This window comes from Branchiostoma floridae, chromosome 4, assembly GCF_000003815.2.
Source record: "Branchiostoma floridae strain S238N-H82 chromosome 4, Bfl_VNyyK, whole genome shotgun sequence".
In the NCBI taxonomy this organism is placed as follows: Eukaryota; Metazoa; Chordata; class Leptocardii; order Amphioxiformes; family Branchiostomatidae; genus Branchiostoma; species Branchiostoma floridae.
This window is the reverse complement of record NC_049982.1, coordinates 21,676,230-21,691,266: the sequence shown is the minus strand read 5'-3', so window position 1 is coordinate 21,691,266 and position 15,037 is coordinate 21,676,230. Positions and strand designations below refer to the sequence as shown.

Below are 15,037 nucleotides of genomic sequence, written 5' to 3'. Positions count from 1 at the left end.
TTGAGTGTGTATTGTATCTTTTGTTTGCGTAGTGGCATCGACTGCATTTTCCTATAAGAACAGTATCTATTCCAACATTCCACCTAAAAACAGGCGTATATCCTTATTTGAATCGGTTTATTAGCAAGACATTAATGAACAATTCGTTTGCCAAATTGGGTCCAGAATGGATGTCCCAAGCTCGATACATACCAAGGCCAGTTGAATACATCTTAGGCTTAGGTCCAAATTGCACCGGTGCCCGTCGGGGGTGTAGCCCCGGCCGGGCGCCGAAGCCACAAATTTGTCCCGGTGGACTGCCGGATACATGTGTTACCACGGGTAGGCCACGGCGTCTATTTGTAACCCGGTGCCCGGCCGGGCCAAAAAAGGGAGCCTCAAGGTGTCCCACGGAGCCACGTAGGAGTCACGCTCGAAAGCGTCAAAACAGCCAGTGAATTGCCCGGCACGGCCCTTTCTTCAATTGGGACCTAACGTCTTAAGCCTTACAGAATTGAGACGTGCGGAAGACAGTGGACAGAAATATCTTTATTAAGGCCGCTATGTTCGTGTGTTTATCTGTTTGTACAGGCCATCCTACCGTCAAGAACCCCATCAAAGAATGCTTCCGTTCTGCAGGGAAAGACTGAGCCTCTCCCGGTCCAGAAACGTCCGGTGTAACCTCCGTATCTCACTGGAACAGAGTTCCTGGTAAAGACGTCCGGTCCGTGGGACTAAAAGTAAAATGAAGATTGGCCTTTTGTCTCAAGACGAGATTTCCGTCCGCAAAGCTCAAGGTTCTTATCTACGAATGCAGAGGCACACGTGAGAAACCGAATGTCGCAAACCAATCTGACAAAATCCCCAAGCAGATGTTGGGAGGTCTTATTGACCGTAATAAAAATGGTACTCTCTAGTAGACATCACACTTAATAAACAATAATAAACTTTTCACTCCCTAAGTCCCAGGATTTGCTCGACTAGTATATCAAATCCCCCAGCTATCTTGCCCGGAATTTTATTTCGGATCTGAATAATGAATATCATATTTGTACCTTGTTCACCTTGCAAAGTCATGGGGAACATTTGACCATGAACAAATTCTATCACGTTTCACAGCAAAACATACGGTACATAACATGTATGTCAGAGAGCGGCTGCAGTACCTTTGTGAGTCATAAAGGGGCATCACGGGTCAGAGGTCACTCCACGACAACACGGAAGTGACAGCAGCGCAGACTCATGAGACTGGTTATTACGTGCGTATAGAGTCAATTCCAAGACACCATGCGGATGTTTGCTGCCTTTGTTTAGAATTAATTTTAAAGTTTTGTAATTATATGTCTAGGACATTTGATACTTCAGAAATATTTGTAACACTGTTTCAACTTTATAAATATTTCCCTGGTCCTGTTAAACTTTGGAAATATTCATCGTGTGGAATTGGATACTTCTAATGGTTTCTGAATAATGATAACAGCATTTTACCATTATTTACCATTTTCTACCATTTTTTGTAAATGCTTCAGTGGGCAGGGAAGATAGCAATTCACACATCCTTGCAAAGTATGGTTGGGTGCCATGCAACAATGGTCCACCACAAAGGATCCACCAGTGCCCAGCAGTGAAATCTAAAAATATACAGATACAACAATAGGGCTTACTTTTATGGGGGCAATAAACTAATTTAACCATTTGGCCAGGTTTACCATTTTTTGTAAATATTTGTAAAATTGAAATAATCACACAGAGGTTTCACAATTATTCTAAATAAAGATATTTTTGTACAGTTACTTTCAAAATGTTTCTAAAATATTCAAAGGAATTCAAATATATGAGTACTTTCTCAGTCAATTTTTTAAAAATAATTTAATTATTGTGGCTCAGATATTCTTTTATTCAAAATAATTCAGACTAATTATAAATATCGCCTAAAAACCCTCATGGTGTCTTGGAATTGACTCGTTTTGCACTGTGTTGTCCCAATGAGACAACGCCGGGACACCGCCTACATCTGAAGCATGATCTCAATAAAATGAGCAAGGTAAATTATTTGCCACATACACGTGCGCTTGCAACGAAAGCAGCAAACCTGCTTTGGGGGGAGGGAGAGGGGTGCTCGTCGATTCTAGTCATTCTAAAGTTGATTTCGGCCTAATCCTTTGTATGTTCCCTGTAATTTTACAACCTCGCCTTCTCTGTTCATATTCTTTGTAAATTTTGTTAAATGAAATGCAAGTAACTGCGCAATATACCATTCGTGTCCATATTCAGATGAAAATTCTCACATGCGTCATCATAGCAAGGAGGCCATGGCAAGCGCAACCTACACGTACCTCACTCTAACTTTTCTTCGCCATTAGGTATAAAAGATGGGGGCATCATCAGATAAACCCGATACGTCCAACGAAACCACAGACCACCAAGTAGACACTGCTCGGTCAAGCGACGGAGTCTCGACCAACAGTGCCAAAGACTCGGAGGAACCACAGCAGAAGGAGAATGTAGAGACGGCAGCTGGCGAGACTTCGAACGAGGAGAATACTAAACATCCTTGTGAAGGAGAGGGAAGGAAGCTGGACAAGATGGAAGAATTCACGGACACTGCGGCGTATTGGATCGTTTGTACGAACTGGCCGTGATAGAGAGACCCTTAGAATAGTTGGACCAAGTTGACCTCTGTGGTTGGACTTTAAATTCAGCATGTAACGTTAGCAACTCTTACATCATGGTGGTGCACCAGCGCCATCTGGCGACACTACACAACAATGGTAACGTTACTGATGCTACGTCCTAAAGGCATTACCATTAAAACATGAGTGTTTCTATTGCGCTGCGTACAGTTTTTTTCACCACCTGTCTGTAATCTATGGGCATAATAAATGACGGGGCGCCTGTCATTGGACCAAGGAGATTAAAATAAGGAGGGAGATATAGTAGACGCGATGGTCGTAGAGAGAGGGGGCGGGGAGAGAGAGAGAGAGAGAGAGAGAGAGAGAGAGAGAGAGAGAGAGAGAGAGAAAGGGTGAAAAAAGGTAGGGTTGGACGAAGGATTCTATGGTATGTCCGCCCAAATGATAAACAGCTGACCTATTTTTTTAAACCTCTAGATCCGTCAACATCGCCAGGTTTGTTTGTTGACTGCGAAGAGCCCGCCAACTGTCTATTTAAAGAACTGTATATAGATCAGTTTTGCCAAAGTCCACCTGTCGATTGTTTCCCTGGTCCCCCGCAAAGATAACCATATATGGAAAAACTAGGTCGAGCTGTTTTGCTGGAGATGGTGCGCAGTGCATCATGGGGCCGCTGGCACTTCGCTAAGGTAAGTTCAACAGGTACGTTTAGAAATTATTTTGAAAAGTCCCAACCTATTGTGTAAAAAAAAAATGAGGGGCAGACTTTGCGCCCAAAATGGTACATCAGTTTGATTCGACGACTACAGTGAACAATTGTGAGCCTCCAATTTATAATGTACTTTGATGCGTTTGTACACAAATTGTCACTAAAAAGGACGACCGGAACAATGAAAAGTGAAGCAATAAACAATAAAGGAAAGCATCAAAGTTCGTAATGCGGGGCGGGGGTGTAATTAATGGATACATTATTATGGATGAAGTATACGTAGTTCTTGTGTCTGTTAAAAATCTTAGTTTTTAGAGCGGCCACAATATGAGCGTTTGACTGAGGGCTTTCCGCCAACAGCACCTGGCACAGTAGGATTACATAACTAAAGCTGTCTCTATTCTTCCTATTTCGACGATATCACTTTCCCTCTGTGCTTCGATATTCGTCATAATTTGTTTTTCTTTCTTTTGTTATTGCCATAAAAGATGTCGTTTTCAGGAACAGTATCGTTTCACTATTTAAGCGCCATGATTTTAAAGCTGAATTTGTGCAATCTTACACCGTTATGCAATCAGTTCCCAAACGGCTGTTATTTGATATTTTCTCGAGAGATATCGTTAAGATTAATTTTGAACAATTCTTAATTTGCTATCGAAATGAATTCAATATGTAGTGCTAAGGATATCATAATAACTACCGTACACGTATTTTCATCTTTGTATATTTAAACTGACAGGAAGAAATTCGGGGCATTATTTTCACATGGGAGTTGAAAGACATTTTTTCACACGGGAGTTAAAAATTGTTCTTTGTACTGAGAAATAGGCGACTTGGGTGTTAGTGTGAGAAGTGGGGAGGGGTCGAGTAGAATTTATCCGCTTTATTGACACTTGATCCGCGTCCTTCTTTCAGGCTGTCATCACGTGACGTCTGACCTCTGCCTGACAAGGGTCGCCATTTTGCGTCTACCCTCAAGACAGGATCGACTCGCAGCACAGGTGTTCTAGACGACAGGTGAGGCGAACAGGTGTGTTTCACTTTCATCTGGCACTTTCCATATCGCACGGTCCGGGCACGGTATCGGCTGTTGGAGTGAGATAGACTTAACGGTAGTTGTTTAGAGGTGTGTTAAACAGCGATAACACGAGACCGGTGTATACTAACAGACATGTATGTATGTACAGGCACGCGGGCAGGCTGCCAGTTCCAAAACTTCGCGCGCGGGTTTCCGCAAATTTACCGCCCCACACGTCTGCGACTTCCCGCCGGCCGGGAGAGTTCTGTCGTCTGCGCTGACAGGAAATTTGGTCAGAAAATCTCCCGGATGCCAGTCGCTTGACGAGAGCAAAAATCCGACCTCTCCAACAGTCTCGAGTGTCGGAATTTTAAGTGTCATCTAGTTTCTAGGAAGTGTGGGCCTTTATGCAAATGACGGTGTTAAGTGAACTAAGTGGTCGATACGCAGTGCCCTACTTTTTGCGCCTCCAACAAGAGAGAGGGGACTGCAATTAAGCGGTCGTGTCGAGCAAGTTTTTCCACAAAAGATATTCAAATTTACATGCCTGGGCTCGCCAAGGAGGTAAGGTTTTAAGCTTTTCCGTCCGATTTCCTGCCACTGAATATGGTAGATGGTAGTTGGGTCTGTTAGCAGGAGAGAGTCCTCTCGTGTCGGGCTAGTCACGCTGCGTTTCTCTTAGAGAAAAGGCCGACAGTTTAAACTGTGCACACACAGGTGAGCAGGCACGGGGAAAGTGGCGTGCCATTTTAATGAGCTATATTCTTAAAACTCCACGGATGGAATGTCCACACCACTTCCTGGTCTCGCTTTTGTCTCAGCCATGGCTAGTCTAAACGTCTAAGATTTGTGCACTCACAAATGCATCCTGTCTTGCTTTACAATTGGTTATGGCCGACGTCGTTGTGGGAAAATAGATTAAGAGAACCCTGTGTATTTTAACAAGGAGTTAAACTGTTACCAATGTCTCTTAAACGCGGCCAAACAAAAGAAAAAGATGTTTGGATTGTTTAGAAACAGTCCCGCTCAATCGCGTGGCTAGCCACCCGCAATCTACTCCGCGCGTTTTTACCGTGTCAAAGGTTTCACAGAAAACAAGTACATTTCTGTGAAGGTTTAAGAACGACAAGCTTAGATCACACGCTCTATTTACGGAGTGTGGGGGATCAAACCTTCCTGGGATCAGGTAATTCTTTCTGAGAAAGTTATCTTACAGTGAATGGCGGACGCTATCACAGGATACACCCGCGTTTTGTGTCGCATATGGGGTTTGCGGATAACCAAGTTTCGCTATGTTGCAAGAAGTTAACTTTGCAAGACAGCCTTTCTAAAAAAAAGTCACTCATTATTGTAGACTGGGGGATTTGGTTGACAAAAGAATGAAGTTTTGGAAATACCCGCTTTTATTTTCGAGTAAAAGCTATCTTCTTTTCTTAGAAAAGGTTGTTTTTTCTTGTCCGATATTTATTGTTACTTGACTTGTGATCAGAATCAAAATGGATGCTCATGTGTGTTTTCGATCGCCAAAACATATATCTAAAACAACATCCATCAACACCGTTTGGGATGGATGTCAGGCAACAAAGCGAAAAAATGCCATGCTTATTGCCATTGGATTGTTTCTTGATTTTCTTTGGCTTCATTTTCTTGATATATGTAAGCATTGAGTTGTAATCCTAGCTTATATCCATGTCTAAATAATGACATTATATGATGTCATTGGTGTAGAATATAATGTTATTGGTATAAGCAATTTCGTCACTATTTCCCACTTTTGAATCATGTCTCTGTCCGTGTGTGTGTTTGCATTTGTGTGTGTGTGTGAGCGTGTGCCCACACGTTTGCGTATGTGCATGTACATGCGTTTGTTTGCGCATACTAGTATGTGTATGTTTTTGTTTGTTTGTTTGATCTTTGTTTATTCATGAAAGCACAAATCGGCCTGCAGGTCGCTTTTCATTAAAGTCATAGATCTAAGGGAAAGCGTGTGTGCGCGTGTGTCTATCTTTGCATACTATGTATTTGCATCTGTATGTGTGTGCATGTGTGTGTGTATCAACCTCTATAATCTTATGAAATATTGAATGTGATAACTGTAATAAACACTTTAGTGAACACATAGCTAGGATACACATGCTTGGTGCAAACTAGCAAAAGACTTTTGGCATAATTATAATTTTTGTGAAAGCTGAAGATTTATTGCCGGGTGCCAATTGTACACCGCTGAAATATCAATGAGTGCCCGCCATTGTGTTTAGTTTGACATATGAACTCTCACATTCAATCATTTAAACACGCCTTATGACCAACTGTAATTATCGGGCGGTTCTAGTGTTAAAAATGGACACCTGCCAAAAGACTAATCACCTTAGGGCTCGTCAGACTTAATGTACGTCTTCAACAAAAGTTTAGTTGTAGACATCTGATTTTTTGTTGCCTTGGTTCAAGAAGTGCCTGGCTTGTGTAATGTAGGAAAGATGGAGACTACATTTAGTAGATATGGAAACAGCAAGTCATGTACAAAATCTGCTGCCACACCGCTTGCCTGCGGAGTTTGTGTGTTACATCGAAATGTGGTTATACCGGCTCTACAGACACAGATACAGAATTCTGTAAAATAGATAATGCAGAATATACATATATAGAGAGAGATATTGCGGCTCTATCACATTCCTGTGTGTGTAAGTCATTAGATATGGGCGTTAAAAGTAGCAGTAGCTCAAAATGAAAGTGTATTAGAAATAGTGAACGAGAAGGTGATTTTCTAAAACGCCTTCATTAAGGTCGTCTCAAAGTTATTTTTACTAACGTCACAGATTCAACTCCGTACTAGAACGTTTCTTGTGTTTGTGTTAAGTATTAGGTTTTTTAAAGTTACTGAGTAGGTGACATGACGACGTTGAAGTAATATATCAAATCCATGGAGTTTGTAGATGAAGCGTGCTTTCTGCTTGGTAAAGCAGTAGATTGAAATGTAACAATTATAGGAACATAGAACTTTCTGGAACGTCCCCTCCCCACATGATATATCATATAATTGTTCGTCTGCGCTGCCCGCGGCTGTAGGTTGTTCCAAGAAGTTGAACAAGTTTTGCAGACAATGATTGTCTATATACCTATATGCAGAAACTGCGCAACCGTCTTACTAGCACTGGTAAGAAAGGTGAGATTTTTTCTGTTTACCTTTTCTTAAAATCCCCTTTCAATGTGTAAGCGGTATCTTTGCTGTTACTTCCTGTAAAGGTCTTGGAAAGTGGAGGACTTGATCATAATGCCAAAACAATTAGGATACTTCCAAATTTAAGTCTAAAAGATGGCATTGTAAAGGTACTTCGGCGTGTTTCCCCACTTTTAGTCAGGACTAGTTGTTTTGAAGGGTCTGTAAATTTCGAATCTTTGCAGTTGAAACTGCGGACGTGTCACCTTTTGTGAGTTGTAGAAGATACATGTGTACGGCGCAAATCCCCAGTCTCTAATAACAATATAAGTCACATAATATGGGTGTGTGCTCAGTGAAATACAAAAATCCTTAGCTTTTGTGACATAATTGGTCCTTAAACCCTACTCTACCTGGGGGAGAATTGTGAAGTAAGTTTAGCTCAAACTTGTGGAACGGTATGAGATTACAAAGTTACCATTATTCACGCTAAACTTGAACCTGCAGTCTTTTGTACACCAGCGAGTGTTGATATACAATACTGGGTGGTGCTCTTAATACACTTGAATGTGGAATAACAATGGCGGCGTCGGTGGGGAGGGAGTTAAGTCTAGAACAATGCACTCAGCAACACCTAACAGGGATTTGAAGCAAGTTGAAGTGCTGTACTTCCAGCATGTTGGAAACTCGATCTCGGCATTGTGTGGGATGTTCGCTAAGTTTCCAGGACATGACGTATGTACGTGATAGTTTAGGGAGGCCGAGTCGCCACTGGTCCCATTTCTGTGCTGGCAAAACAAGCAAAAAGTGCTGAAAGTGGACAAGTAGGGTGTATAACTGATTTAATACCAAATGAGTTATAGCGAAGCTACCCCCTCCAAATGACAGATCATTCACCCTGTTTGGTCAATTTCTACAACTATATTACCAGCAACTATAATTACATTATTAAGTAGTCTTGTAAATTAAGGTTGCCCTTCCTCCGTACTGGTTGCAGCCGTTGCATATCATACGCCTCATTAAATGGCTTTATGTGTCAAGGGAAAGGCCACAGTATCTTGATTTCATGACATTCCCTACAGACTCAATACAAGAATTGAGAAGACAAAACCTTGTATCACCAAGTCTTTAATTCCTGTAATCAAGAAGTGCAGAAAGTGGCGCTAGTCTAGTAGCCATGTAAAACTACAGCTACGCTCGAGGATAGCACACTAGTGACGTCATTTCTATAAGTACAGAACTATATAGCTTAGTTACACTTCTACGCTACCTCGCTAGTGTCTCTTCAAGTACACTCAAAGGTACCACACGTCATATCTTTCCATTTTCGGCATTTATATTGTCATGCGGACCATAACCTAATGGGACCGAAATGTCTTTTTTTTTAATCTGGCGAAAATCGCTGCCCGCTCGGATGTCATCCATAAAAGTTACCTACTTAAGCATACTCAACAGAATTTCGTAGAGTCAAAGGATGGGTTTATACACGACTCCATGAATTTGCACACAAGAAAGCGCGATTTGTCCCCCAAGCAAGACCGACTTGAGCATGGTTTGGAAGTTACTCGAAAGTCGAGTCTGGGAGAAGGGTACTTGCTAAGTTACGTATAAAACAGGCTCCATTGAGTCGGACTTCAGCGTTATTCCGATCGTCTGTGTCTCCATCTCAAGGTGACTTGTAGACCTTCAAGCTTTGTTTTCAAGGTTAAATGTAGGTCAGTTGTAGTGTGAGTTACGATTCCTATGGTTTACTGTGGTACAGGGTTACCGACGTCTGCGCAGAGCACTAACGGATGCATGCCTGCTAAATAGCTGAGACAAAGCATTGATGACTTGTTTTTCTTCCACGCGCACAGAAACGATAGCCAAGCGGTCAACAAACAAAATATAAATCTATGAGCTCGGAGAAAAACGGCTATTAAACGTGGAAAAGGAAGGGGGGTTCGGGTCAACATAACACTGCGCGTAATCCAATCATATCCAATCATGCTTTAAAGCACGCATAACTATGCCATTTTGTATCAAAAGTATTATGGACAGCCACTCCATTGGAGTATGGTGAGTCTACGTGTGCAGGTTCAGCGTCCTTCCATCAATGCTCTAGGTAGAGTTTGAAGTGGATTTTGTGTTCATTTTTACGTTTCTTTATTAGTTTTGAGGGAAATCAAAAGTATGCTCTAAGTACGTATGATTTAAGAATGCTTTATGCGTACTTTAAAACAAATTTCGTAAGTTGAGATGTAGTTCCGCATGCGATACGACTGGATAGAAGGGACTTATCGACATTGTTTACCCAAGGAGGTAAAAAAATCCTCTTGCGCTTGGAGCCCTGACTGCACACCAACCTCCACATTTAGATCTTGTAGTTAGCTCCCATGTGTCAGAGGTCAGTTTCTCTTAGCATACCACATGCTTAGGCTTGTGACGTAATTGCCATGTGTCAAAAATATTCACGGTGACCTTTTATCTCTTGATGTGCTTCAGCCTTCACACCGACACGACCCCGGGTGTCCGTAAAGCTGACTCTGAAGTACTGACGTCAGACTTCTGACGGACTATCACGACAAGTTACCCATGATTTCATCCGCGACAAAAACTATTTCGTACACAGTATTTCGGCTATGGACCATGACGTAGTTTCAGGATAGTTCAACTGTGACCGAAAGAGTCACAAGAGGCGTGGACGCGTTAGATGATAGACATGAGTCCACATGTGACATATCGGTAATTACTACAGACACGTCCAACCCTTCGAATTCCTTCAAATATAACGCCTCGGACTTGTCACCTTAGTGTAGGGAAGTATTCATTTCTGTCTGTCTGCCTGTGTTTCCGCAGTTATTTCCACATGAAATATAGTGAAGCTAATATAGGCGCGTCTCGTGTCGGAATGACAGGGAAAAGGGTGAAAGGCCAGAGTTTCTAATGTGACAGGAAGTGGAGTTTTTGGTTGATAGAATTAGTCTTCTACAGCTGACAGACATTCAAATTACAATCAAACAAGACACACAACAAACTCGGATATTTTACGGAGGCATGAGGTCTTGGAACTCTTGATTATTTTGCCATAAATTCAAACACCAGACTTAGCAAATCTAGTTACATCAGGCATCACAGAGCTGACGGTTGTCATTTCCTTACATCTGCTTGGAGATAACTGTCAAACAACAGTAATAATAACATAAACCTAACATCTACTTGGAGATTAGCTGGCTGGTGTGCGTGTGTCGGGTCAGTTCTTATGTAACACGAAATGTTATTGGTTCATCATGAAATCACACCACTACTTGGAGTTTAAACTTTGGTCCGGCCATGCGTCTTCCCAGTTAATGTCTTTATCTTCAGCTGACAAAGCAAAAAGTAGATTTAAGGTTGTTCTACTTCAATAAACGTTGGCAGAAGAACACTCCTCCCAAAGTAGGAGAAAGTATAGTACATTATCTTTCAATTTGCAGTTTCTTTCGATACCTGGCGCGGAATGGTTAACTTTGACTTCTACCAGTTCAGAATCAAGTACACATTTCAGACACTGGACTGACATTAGTAGTAGTAGTAGTAGTAGTAGTAGTAGTACTGTGAATACCGCAGGTAAAGGGTCAGATCTCATGTATAAGAAATTGATGATATGCACGTAAGGACTTTGATTAACTTGAAAGCAATTTTGACTTTCAAACAGACGAGACAGCCACCTTTCGTTCGTGTTTCATATTTCTTTTAGACTAACGAAATGTGGCTTCACCGGTGATGTTGTTCCTATAGCAAAATTTGGACCTTTACACGGAGTTCAAGACGTTACACCGGGAAAAATCTTCACCAAAGATTAGCATCTCCTGATGACTTGGGCCATATCAGGTGATCTCATTGTTTCAAAGTCATTGTTTTTTCTTTCACAGTCATATATACGCATCAATGCGAACATGTCGCGCATCGATTTTTCAGACGTACTAACTTACCGTGTGGCGGTGTCACGCAGAGTTGAGCGGTCTGTAGGTGAAAGAGCACGTGCCTTTACAAGTTGGTGAATCAGATGTTTGCTAAAGTCGGCCACGACCCGACGGCCCCGTTTTTCACAAACACGCCGTCATCGTTACAAAGTTCAACTACCTTGTTGTTTATGACACAACATGTCCGCTATTACCAAAAACGTTACTCTCTCTCTTTGTAGATTTGCAACTAAATGTTTCATATTTTTTTTATATTTATCAATATTGATATCATATAGTGACTAAATCCACTTGTAATTGATATGTCACTTGTTATCAAAGATATAGCATCCCCCTGGAGAAAATCGAAAAGCATTGTTGCATTAAAAAACTGTATTATACTAAAGACAGTTGCAAAGTATATACTTTTAGAAATTGTATAGTTTATGTCAGAGAAATCTTCAATGAAACTCAAAAAGCGCCCTACTTAAACAGAATACAGGGTCTTGTAGTACTAACTATGGTGACTTGGCACTTTTTTTCGGTGGGTCAGAAATTGGGTTAACGAGAAGTTTTTGCACACGATTTGTTTGGTATATTCTCTAGGGCCATTAAAGTGTTCTTTGCGTAGCTACAATATCAAACATGTACTGAGGCCACAATTGTACATTGATTACTTTGAATACCAGACTATTTCTGTCTTTGTTGAAGGCCGGGTCGGTATAAGAAATTTAAAGTACACTAGATCAAACGTACAATCTGTTTTCGTTAATCAATATTTTCACACTTAATCTTTTATCGTTCCACGTTTCTAAATAATCATGAGAGGCAAGAATCGAGTCAGTACTACCAACATACAACATCCTGTACTTCAACTTGTACGGGTATTTCTCACACTCTACTACTGGCTGTTACTGAACGGTTATGTAACGTTTCACTTCAAATCTAAGTTCACCTGAGCACAGGGAACTTAAGGACGTTAAGAAAAAATGTCAAGTCCAGTTCTTCGAATTTCAAAACACGTGAATATCTACACCATGTACGTCCGTAATTATTTACACAAATTGACCGTTGTGCCTTTTTGATATCGTCACACCGCACACTGAACTGATACGGAAAGGGTGATCTCGTACACTGAACTTTGACTGACCCCGATTTCCGTACCCTTCGCCCAGGTTAGGGGTGAGCCAGGGGACAAGAAGGGCACAAAGCTTGTAAAACAATAAACCGGCGGCCTGGCGCAACTTGGAACGGGGCGCGTGCAGTTCTTTGAAACGGAGCGAATTCCACAACTTACTCTTAGAAACACAATTTCGTCTTGTTTGGAGTGAATACGTGCACGCCTTTGCTCGGGAGAAGTGCATCAAAGGATCTATTCAAAGGAACGTAGAGAGAAAGGCCGGGACTTGATAAACTCGAGGTACGTTAAAAAACAACAAACTTATATCTTTCTTAGAGTTACCTGGAAATATAGGTGAAAGGTGAACTACTGTATGGGTATCTCTTAGCGCTTTTTTAAGAGATTATACCTCATGGCGTTCTGAAGAACATAGACAAGAAGAAGTTATTTTGTTGTGCATGCACATATTTCCATATCTCAACAGGATTTATACAATTGCATTCAATGTAGGTTATTTCTGTCTCATAATTTATCAGTAATAAATGAAGCCTTTTGGTACATGTCTTTGATCAAGGATACGGGGTGTTAAACTAGTATCGCGACGATTTATAGCGGTTTGATTGTTCTTGTTACATCTTTGGTCTTGGTCATGTCGTGCGATCGCCGTACGATCACTCACTGTGAGCATGTGTCGTAAAAAATGTACAGATGTCTTGTTACGGAAGAGGCTGCCTTAGGTCCTTGTAGGTGGCTGGCTCTGTCACAGCCTGCTTGAAAAATTCTGCAACATAAAAATCGTGGGGCGACCTACGAAAAACGTGATCGCGTCGTAAGATGGGAGTCTGGTAATGGACGTTGTAAGAAGTTTTTACGTGGAAATTCACCTGCTGACCCCTGCGCGACCCGGCCCAGCTCTAGGTGGTGTCCTATCAATATTTGTGGAGTCAGGGTTACTTCAAGCAAAGGAAACGGGCGTATTTGTCCCGCCACGTCTGGACGGCGTGACAAGTCGACATGTTTTGTCTCAGGTATTCAAAGAAATGTTATTCGGGCCCGATCAAGCGGCACGCGTTCCAAATGATGCGCGTTAGGCACCGCTGTCACCGAGAAACTAGGAGTCAAACTGTGATGGGCCCGATCACAGTAGTCGTATGATAGCTTGGTATAGGGTCGCGACAGCAAGTCTTGGGGCGGTCGTAGATGTGCCGTACAACTTGAATTCATCAACCATAGAAAAAGGTTGAATACAATACTTGTCGACAATCGATTCTGCCATACCCTCGCTGGAAATCCTACCACAAAAGAAAAGAAAGTTGTGCGACGGCCGTAATCGTCCCTTAATCTGACAACAGAACAACAACTTATCAAACATAACAACAACTTATCAAACTGGCATGTACACTAAGACTACCTAGTTACTCTCCAAAACTAATATTGCACGATGTTCACTTGTGCTGAAGTTTTTCATTCATCGATGGACAGTGTACACACTGTAAGAGTAGACATATTTGCTAAATGAGGTAACGAACTCTTTACGTTATGCGTCAACACAACCTGGGCTCTGATTAAAGACCACATTCTAGTGCGCACATTCATTCTGAACGCCAAACCATTGTTCTCGCACCGAGCTCTTTCAACCAGTTTCCTCAATTAGACTTCGCTTTCAAAAGAGCCAGTTCTTGTAAATGCACAGTCGCGTGACGCAGGTATACTCTAAACATTCAACTTACTACAAAAGACTTCTTTCACACCTTCCAATTAAGAGCGTACTCGGTATAAGAGTGCAAAGGTTAACGTCAGAATCATCAGTCACCGTTAACGAAGACCCGTGTGCTTGATAAAGATATCTAGAATGGATAATCACTGGAAAGATAGGCGGTTGTAGGTTGTAGGTTGTAGTGTTACTGATTGACTGACATCTAGGGCGCGGATCAAAACGAGCAATCGTGATGACAAGTTTTCAAGTCCGTACAGGACGAAACTACTTCCCATGTCTGTTTCTCCATTCAGAACCATCCTGATGACATTCTAACATACCGGGTGGTCACTGTTTCATTCTCTGGGGAGTTTGGATGGTCTCCGACAACTCTGGGAAAATAGCTAGATGATGCGGTAGCTACTTTGTGCAGTTTGGCTTCTTTTTCGTGTGGACATGTCAGATAAAAAGATTCAAAGTTAGCTACAATTCACTAAATGTGTTACTATGTGGCTCTTTTGTATAGATACACGTTGTTGTTGTGGGACAGCAGTGGCGGCGGCACCGTGGGGGCAGTGGGGGCGGCCGCCCCCACAAAAAATAGGTCGTGGGGGCGTCGCCCCCACGATAAAATAAGCTGAAACACTCAAAATCAAGCTGAAACCCTTGTGTATATTTTCACTAATGGAAATTTCATCAAATCTCGCTAGTCTACTGGCAAAATTTGGCCCTAAAAATGCAGGAAACGACTTTTCAGAGGGCCCAGATTTCAAAATTTCAAAGGACCTCCCTTGTGAGGATT

The 15,037-nt window shown here is 41.9% G+C and overlaps 1 protein-coding gene across 7 annotated transcripts in view; it reads left to right on the top strand.

Moving 5' to 3' along the window:
- The first annotated feature begins 3,339 nt into the window (after nucleotides 1-3,339).
- LOC118415055 (PR domain zinc finger protein 1-like) overlaps nucleotides 3,340-15,037 on the top strand; it is a 38,960-nt gene continuing 27,262 nt past the window's right edge. For 2 of the 7 annotated variants that reach the window (XM_035819451.1, XM_035819446.1), the window contains exon 1: nucleotides 3,340-4,338. The gene's annotated coding sequence lies outside the window, so the exon portion shown is untranslated. Of the gene's footprint in view, nucleotides 4,352-4,390; nucleotides 4,904-7,260; nucleotides 7,503-12,641; nucleotides 12,840-15,037 lie in introns of those variants that run through there. The other 5 variants (XM_035819450.1, XM_035819444.1, XM_035819449.1 and 2 more) reach the window with 4 other exon arrangements.